At 36.9% G+C, this 9,255-nt stretch overlaps 1 long non-coding RNA gene across 1 annotated transcript; it reads left to right on the top strand.

Annotated features, from left to right (window-relative positions):
- The first annotated feature begins 2,706 nt into the window (after positions 1-2,706).
- On the top strand, positions 2,707-5,488 carry LOC118160605. The gene is made up of 3 exons (XR_004747596.1): positions 2,707-2,797; positions 4,859-4,922; positions 5,363-5,488. It is a non-coding gene; the product is annotated as an uncharacterized LOC118160605 (long non-coding RNA).
- The last annotated feature ends 3,767 nt before the right edge of the window (positions 5,489-9,255 follow it).

Here is a 9,255-nt window from a genome sequence, read left to right as displayed (position 1 = left end):
GTTTATTTTGGCTTTCTGTTGGAATGGGAGTGATCTGGAGTAACGACGGAGTCTCAATGCGAGTATGATTGTTCTCCATTATTGCATGTTCTAACAGAGTTTATATAGGCAACTAACTACAGCACACGCCGACAACTTATGGTTGGTCTAGCTTCACTGTGCACACGTCTCTAACACTAATATGACTGCTACGATGGTGTTGTTCACGCGGAGTGATGTCAACTCTCCTCCTACACATAGTTCCACATATTCTAGTTGTAACATCACTCACAGTTATCAGCCCCAGGCCTACATCTTTTTCATGGTCCTTCAAAACCTGAGTTGCTCATTGTGATTAAGTCATGCACCTTCTCACTTAACCATGACTCCACAGCTTTCTATTGCGGAGATCCTTAATGGTTTGACATTATGCTGCATTTGTAAGTCTCTACAGTTACCATGTTGCTTATTGTCAATGCCTTTATCTTTTTAATCTTCCTTCTATTGAGTGAAATTAAAAAAAGAAAGAACAGGCAGGTAAAGACTCTTTCAGCTTTTGGCAATATGAATCTATATTGTTCAAGAGGTGACAACCCTACTGCTTGCAGAAAAGTTTTATAAACTGTATTTATCCAGTTCAAGGGAATACCAACTACATGACTTTTAGGGGAAAAAACAAAAACAAAAACAAACAAACAAAAAAAAACTGTTCCAATAGCACGGTAAAGAATTCCCACTCCAACTCTTGACACTGTCCCTAAATTCCTAAAAACATATATTTTTTGTTGTTGTTGTTTTTGTACAGACATTTAAACAGCCTTTTCCCATAAAATAAATGTTCAGACTTTCTGATTGACCATTTAATATTTCATGTGTTGTGTCAATAGAGCAAAGTGACTGGAGCAAAGTGATGTGACTCATTAACTGCTAGAGATTTCAGCAGCAGACATCAAAACCCAATTCTCACTGGCTTCTTAAAGTAATTGCTTTTTATTCTTGATGTTTTCCAACCTGTTTTTATAAAGGCAGATTTTTATAAAGGCAGATTTTTATAAAGGCAGGTTTTTATTTTTATTTTATTTTTTTATAAAGGCAGTTTTCAAATGGTCTTGACAGAGCCACTCATATCCTGTGCCTTGTTTTTGATTTGAAATGCTCAGCATATCTCTAACTGCGTGAAAACATTATTTAAATGTTTGAATCTATAACTATTTTATTTTGGCATAAAGTACAGTAGAAGCTTTAATAGCTTTTGATGGTGGAAAAGAAATTAAAACATAAATGTTCCCATGTTAATAAAGAAGAAAAGCTTCTCATCTCAAATTGATTTTTTTGTTTGTTTTTGACTAGGAGCACTATTAGAAGAAACAGAAGCAAACAGCAAAAAGAATGAATCTAAACCATTGCATATAACTTACCTTGTACTAAACTGCTTTAAAAAATCCAGAGGAACAATTTGCTTTTAAATTATTCATTTACAAAAAATGTTTGTAAAAAAATGTTATAACCTACTGTAGTGGCAAGGTTTTGGTAGCAGGGGGCCATAGGGGTGGCTTCTGTGAGAAGGATCTAGAAGCTGCCCCATGTTTGGTAAGGACCCCACTGCTGACCAGAGCTGAGCCAATAAGTGATGTTGTTTGCGCCTCTGTGAGAGCATATTTAAGACAGGGAAAAAAAAAAAAAAAACGCTGCGCCACACAGCAGCTGGGAGAGTGAGAGGAGTGAGGAACAGCCTTGCAGGCGCCAAGGTTGGGAGAAGAGGGAGGGGAAGAGGTGCTCCAGGCGCCGGAGCAGAAGTCCTCTGTGGCTCGTGGTGAGGACCATGGTGAAGCAGGATGTCCCCCTGCAGCCCATGGAGTACCACGGTGGAGCAGGGTTCCACGCTGCAGCCCATGGAGGAGACCGCGGTGGAGCAGGTGGACCTGCACCGACGGAGACTGCAGCTTGTGGAAGACCCCTGCCGGAGCAGATTCCGGGCCAGACCTGCAGCCCGTGGAGAGGAGACCACGCAGGAGCAGGTGACCTGGCAGGAGCTCCTGCCTATGGGGGACCCAGGTTGGAGCAGTGTGCTCCCGAGGGATGGACCCCATGGTACGGACCCATATCTGGAGCAGTTCTTGAAGAGCTGCTGCCTGTGGGAAGCCCATGCTGGATCGGTTCAGCAAGGACTGCATCCCGTGGGAGGGACCCCACAGCACAGGGGACAAGAGTGACTGAGAAGGAGCGGCGGCGAAGAATTGCTATAGACTGACCATAACCCCCACACCCCCGTTCCCCTGCGCCACTCGGGGGGAGGAGGTAGAAGAGGGTGGATGGGGGGGAAGGTGCTTTTGGTTTCTTTCCTTTGTTTCTCACTTCTCTAGCTCGTTAGTAATAGGCAATAAATCTTACTATCTTCCTATGCTGAGTCTGTTTTGCCCATCACAATAATTACTGCGCGATCTCCTTGTCCTTATCTCAACCCTTGAGCCCTTTTCATTGTATTTTCTCCCTGTTCGTCTTTGAGGAGGAGGAGTGAGAGAGCGGTTGTGGTGGAGCTCGGTCGCCCGAGTAAAACCATCACACCTACATATATTAATGTGTTTTAATATAGTGTATAAAATGAAGAAGTTTGGGTTTTTGGTTAATACTTTGAATTAGGACTTGAGTCTCAATTTATCTGATTTCGTTTATTACAGCAGCTGCAGTCTTTTTTATTTTTTTTTTTTTTTTTTTTTTTTTCTCCAGGTAGAGCTGAATCCATTGAAAAGACTGCTCTTCTCAGCTACTCTGTAGCACCTTTTGGCTGAAAGTTACCTTCCCTCCTTTCAGCCTTCAGGTATAGACATTCCTATTTCACTTCTGTTAAAAAGGTCCAATTCAACTTTCAGTGCTTTTAGTGATAACATGTTCCAACTTACTCTATGTAACTGGGTTAGCATTCTGACACCTGAGGAGGTAGCAAATTCTGGTGTGGCTAGACTAACGGAAAGTGAGCTTTTGTACATCTCATGTGTTTGTCTGAAGTATCATATTGGTATGCTTTTGCTTTTTCAACTTATAATACTAGCTGTTGATGGGAGAACATAGCTATTTCTGTGACCAAGAAGCACCTGCCAGGACCTTGCTGTTTGGAGCTGTATGTTTGTGGTGTATTGTGTATATGTATATATAATAAATTCATAGCAAATAAACACAATGAACCTTGCACACGGAAGGCAAAATTTCCCCTCTGTTCAGAGGGTTCCAAGACAAATAGGTGACTTTGTTCTCTGCTGTTTAATCTCACTGTTTTGAATAGGTTACTATGTAAAATATTGAATAGGTTACTATGTAAAATATTCACACAGCATTCTGTGAGTGTCACAACCAATGATGAAATGAATACTTTTACCATCTGTCCAGTCCACAACAAGAAAATTTTTCCTGGGAGATAGGAGAGGCAGAGGAGATCAATGAAACTGTTCTGGAACTAGATGATTGGAGAAGTGTTATCAAGGTTTCAGTCAGTGGCTAAATAGAAGCTGTGTATCAAAAAATGCTTAAACACCACTGCCTCCATATGGCACCATTACTCAGTGAGTTCTAGTTTCAAATTATTATTGTGCTGAATCTACTGAAAATACACCTTTATGTGCTTGTATACTGAATTTTAATCTTTCTCATAGATTCTGTGCAATTTATTAAATAAAAAGTCTTACATGACCTGTTATCACATTTTATTTAACACAAGACTAAAACTTTATAGTTAGGTAAATACATCTTTTTGCCATTGGTGGACATCAAAGGCCACAGGCTGTGTATAGCCCTGCCTGTACCAGGCCCCAGGGTAGGCAGGCAGGCTGCAATGGGCCTATGCAGGGCTGAGCTGGGTTTCCCTGGCACCCAATGCACATTGTCCTGCCTGGCTGAGCTACAGCTCTGTAAGTGCCCCAGAGGAAGGGGCTGACAGCCCTAGGACATCCCTGTGGGGCACACAGCCCTGGGGGGAGAAAAATAAATATCATTTACAGTTAGTTCATTGTCCTGTAATGCCTAGAATTTATTTCCCTCTGGAAAATGATAGTCTAGGAAATAAGGGTAGTCATTCAATTGTTATATTTAAAGTTAATTTCAAAACAGGAAAGAAATAAAGACTTCACTTGTAGCAAGTATATACCATTAGTGGGTATTTGCATAATATATTTCAGCCAGTAAACCACCAAGATGCTTATGCAGAGCTTTGAGGACTTTACATCCTTAAACTTGTTTGTTCACCTTCCAGACAAGTGAGCCAAAGTTCTGCTGAAGAACTAAAAATAATTAAAAATAAATAACTCTTGTTCATTATTTGTAAAAGTAAATGGGTTCTTGAAGCTATTGTTTATAAACTACAAAGTTATTAAATTAAAAGCATTTTGAAAAATGTAGCTTTTACTAATAAACACTGAGTTGGGAATAAATTTAGATTAATAATATTATTTTCTGTGGAGTGGAGAATTAAAAACTGAAAACTTACTTCAGTTATCAGAAGCAAGAATCATAAGCAAGAAGACATAAGTCTAAAGAAGTTTGAGGACCTTTCTTAATTTGCATTGTTTAGATCATTTTTAACAATTAAGTTTTACACAAAAGCCATATGGTAAATTTGGGTTTTGTTTCTGACTTTTCTTCACAAATCTCAACAGACACTCTAAACTTCAGATATCATCAAGTATCATTTTATGAAAAGGCTTTAATAGTTAAGAAGTACAATGGAAACATTGGTCAAAAAGTAAAGGGGAAAAGGCCTGCTTTTGAAACAAGGTTGGATGTGATGTCAGCTGTATTTTAACAGGATAAATGTAGAAATGTTCTTTAACAGAGAAGTTAAGTAAAAAGTGTTATTTTCTGGTGATATGTTTTTTCCCCCATATTACAGGCAAAGGAGACTTCTCTGAAGTAATACATAAGATCCAAGAGATTAAAAACAGGATGTTGAAATGGTAGGAAGGATCCTTTTTGTTAGTTTTATTTTTGAAAACTATAGAATATACTAACCTTTCATATTTTTATTCCATGTTGTTTAATGGTAACATACTTTCAATATTAAAACTTATTAACAAGCCATAAGTAAAGATCTGACATCCAGGAATTTCATATCTAAATGTGAAATGACTTGAAAAACCCTGCAATACTGAAGCATTTTCACAAGTTCCTAGTTTCAGAAAATGTGCCTTCAGGGAATCTAAAAGGTAACAAAATTTTTTACCATATTTTACTGGCAGCTTAGGCTAACGTTCAAAGCAGGTTTCAAAAAAGCTAGGAGAGAAAGAAACACTCTCCAAAGGGTTGTCATTACAGCAATAAGAAAATGTGAAGCATTTCTAATCTGTGAAAGAATTTGTGATGTTGCTTAAGGCTTTGTTGTTGATAATTTTAATAGCCTGATGTGGAACATCTGAAGTAAAGGAAGTCATGATATTTACTGTTTTCAGTAACATCAAGAGCTCTGTGAAGAACATAACTGCCCTAACCACAACACATATAGGACCAAATTTCTTAAACTTGTGCTTCATGGAATCTAGTACTACTGCACTCAGGTGTTTCTGAATGATTCCTGGCAGCACACCACAGTTGTAACACCAAAATATTCTCTGTTACTATAAATATACATTCTTTGCAAAGGGCGAGGTATGATCATATACACGTACCCCTGTTCAAGTAGACATCCCATGTTCCTGGAATTCAGTGGCAAATAATAGGATATTCTAGCATAATGGTAGATAAAGTAAATTTGTGATTTCTTCTATGACTGTACTTACCTGGGTAGTTCTCTTTAGATTCACAGGTGACCCTTGTGATTACTGTCTTTCCAAAGGAGTTAGTCATTCTTTTTCTAATAAGTATAGATTTTCTGGCATCGCTCAATGTTATGGTACAAAAAAAAAAAAAAAAAAAAAAAGGCCTCTTTGCTCATGCTTATGCAGCTCTGAGAAGTTCTGAGAAGTTATAAGGATGTTGGTTCATGCCCCCAGTCACTTACTTGAAAGCAGTGTCTGAAAATGAGTGCTTGAACATGGTCCCAGGAGTTCAATTAAAGTAAATGATCTTGTCATTGGACTCCGTGTCCATAAAATGTGGTTACACTGGAGATATACTGCATGATAGGAATACTGCAGATAGTCTTCCAACTTGCAGTCTGTTGCCTTTGGTCTGTAGTTTCCCTTCAGAAGTGTCATGGCATTTAGAGATTGCTAGTGTAGGAAGCTAAAAAGTGTAATGGATAACTACAAATGAGGTTTGCTTCCTCTTGGATTTCTGGAAAGTCTCCTGACCCAAATATTTAAAATACACATCCCTACACACAACTGTACACAATAAGTAGCATATAATGAAGTGTAAGGTTTGCAGAGACACAGCTGCAAATGCAGTGTTACAATTTACACTATAGTAATCACATCTGATATGAGAGACACTAATTTTTATGTTTGCATGAGGAAAAACTTTTCCTGAATGTATTGGTTTATTGATCTTAAAAGAAAGATTTTTAAACTTGAGTAAAGAGGGAAAATATACAACTGAGAGGAGGCTGAAAGAATTTTAGTAGATAAGATAGGCTAATGGGCATGTGAAAGGAAGCCAAAAGAATTTTAGTAAATAAGACAGGTAAGGGACATGTACTACCCCCGTGCCACCCAGAGCTGAATAAACATCTTTACTTTACAATCTTACTGATTGTAAACTGGAGTTTGCTTTCCTCATGTCGCAACCTTTGTTCAACTTTTTGAAACACATGTTTATTCAAGCAAAAACTGCAGTGTAAGATGTAAAAAAATCAGTTCCCAGTGTTTTTCCAGCTGTTTCAACTCTCCAGATTTTTTTCACCCTCTCTAATTCATGTCTATAATCTAAAGTTCAACTTTGAGTCATTTGCTTTTTTAAGTCTACATCCAATTCTGAATTCTACCCATTCTTCTTGTAAAATATCTGGATTTCCTGAATGTTAACATGAGTCAGCATAGAGGTTTTCCTCACTTTTTCTTTAAAATGCTGCTTGGCATATTCTTAAAGAAAGTTGTTCTAATGACAAAACTTGTTCTAGGACCAAAATGTTGAATTACTGTTGTTTTTTTTATGTGTATTCTTGCCCTGTTAAACTTGGCTGGGCATCAATGTAATACTTCAGTTAGTTTTAAAATTACATCTACATAACAAAGCTAAATCTATTTTGCCACTCATTCATGAGTTAACAAAGTTGTAGAGAAAAGTGTGATTAAAATGATTGCTCATATTCATGAAGAATGATGACAAGATTTCCTTAGGCTTTTGACAATGCTAATTTGCCCTAAAATAGACTTCATTATGGACATATATGTAATGCATCTTTACTTACATTCTCTCAGGAGTGCTCATTAGCTCAAACACAGTATTGCACCAGTTATTGAAATCAGATCTACAACTACTCTGTCATACACAGACAGAATTCACTTGTATCAGATTCTGCATTAGTAGTTTTTAGATGTCTTAGAGTGTGGTTCTGAACCAAACGAGATTTGTTTTCCCATTCAGTTCCCAGGGAAAAATGAAGGTTCTCTGAAAATGGTTCAGAGGTTCTGAAAAAGGTTCTCATACAAAAAGCCTGAACAGGAAATGTCAGAATCACGATAAGTCTTCTACAGAAGTGTATGCCTAACTTCTCTATCTCTGGATACTAACAGAATTTGCCAGGTGTTTTATCTTTGTCATTTGACAATATTTTAATGATGCAAAGTCACAGTGGTTCACAGGAGTGCTTTAAACAATAACAAAACAACAACAACAACAACAACAAAGTTCCTCATTTTCTTCAACTTCAGAAGTTACCTATTTTTTGAAACGTTTTTGACTGGTTCTGTAGTTAGGCATTCTACAACTTTGGACGGTTACTATTTAATCATGACTTTTTTCCCCCTCTTTCTAATTGGATAGGTGAAGAAAATCTCATACAATGTTGAATTTTCTCCCATCTGGTTTCTTCACCATCAACATTTTAAAGTTTTTCCAGATGTTAAGGAAAAGCCAAGTATTCATTGCCCAATTTTTTTTAAAACAAACCTTTTATGAATCTGGAGGAAACACATGGTACAAAACTTTTATGTCCTGACTAAGTCAGTTTGTAATCTAATTGCAAAACTGCTTTGTAAAGAGCACAACTTCAGTGGTGAAATTCCTATAGTGTACTTAATACATTTCCTACATCTCTGTGCTCATTTGATCAAGATGACCTCTTCATCCCCTGCCTCCACTCTGGTTTCACTTAGGAACTGAAACCATCCATTGGTATGAAACTTAAATGTGTGTAAAGCTGTTTTCCTTTGGAACTATTTAAGTTGATACTCATGTGTCAGACCTGTTTAGCCCTTGCACTTTTCATAATGGGCTTTTAGCTGGGGAGGTCAGGAGGAGCACACCACCTCATTCAGTTACATTCAGCCACCTTTCACGGGCTGTTGCTTCAACAGCAGTGTTGTTAACTGGATGGAATAGGCTAGCCTGCTAAGTGAGGGGAAAGCCATTGTGCTATTAGTATTAAGGAATTTAATAAATACATCCTAAAAACAAAGCACACTTGTAATTAATATAGCAGATAGGTTTGGGTTAAAGATGAATGAAAAAGCACCAAAAATATTTTAAAGAGGTGTTAAATGAGACACTGAAATATTGACTACAACTGCACGTATATCATTATTCAATTCCTAGAGCATATTGTAGAATGAAAAGAGCTTTTTAAAATAGGCAAGTAAAATATTTTATAAAATAAAGTATGTTTTATTATTTTCAAAGCATTTATTTGTTTAGAACACTTGTTATAGGTATTAGATTTGTGCAAAATACTTAGCTGTTATTTCTGTATACTTTGAATAGAATAAATTTCAAAATATAACTTAAGTAGAGATTTTTTTTTTTTTTTTTTTTTTCCCAAGTGTGATCCTGCATTTACTTCTAATAGAGTTAGTCTGAAGGTGTGAGATATGAGTCCAATAAACTATTTAGAAAAAAAACTGAAGTTTTCTTTTTTTTAAGCAAATATCTTTACTCTTATCATTGAGGAATACATTTTATCTTAAGATCAAACTTTAGAATAGCAAATATTGATGATTGTGATTACTTATGCAAAATGTTTCCCTTGTGAAATTAGGTTAAATACTTGATTTTTAAGAACATAATTCCAGGAAGAAAAAAAATCTCAGTACAATAACGACGGAGAGAAGTCATGCTATATATTTGGCTATACATACTAGAATTGAGAAGTTTCTCTGCCGAGCACTAAATGGGCTCTCTACAAGTGGATTTACA

The sequence above is a fragment of the Oxyura jamaicensis genome, chromosome 1 (genome assembly GCF_011077185.1).
Source record: "Oxyura jamaicensis isolate SHBP4307 breed ruddy duck chromosome 1, BPBGC_Ojam_1.0, whole genome shotgun sequence".
Taxonomy (NCBI): Eukaryota; Metazoa; Chordata; class Aves; order Anseriformes; family Anatidae; genus Oxyura; species Oxyura jamaicensis.
The sequence above is the reverse complement of the archived record's forward strand: the minus strand, read 5'-3'. Positions and strand labels throughout refer to the sequence as shown.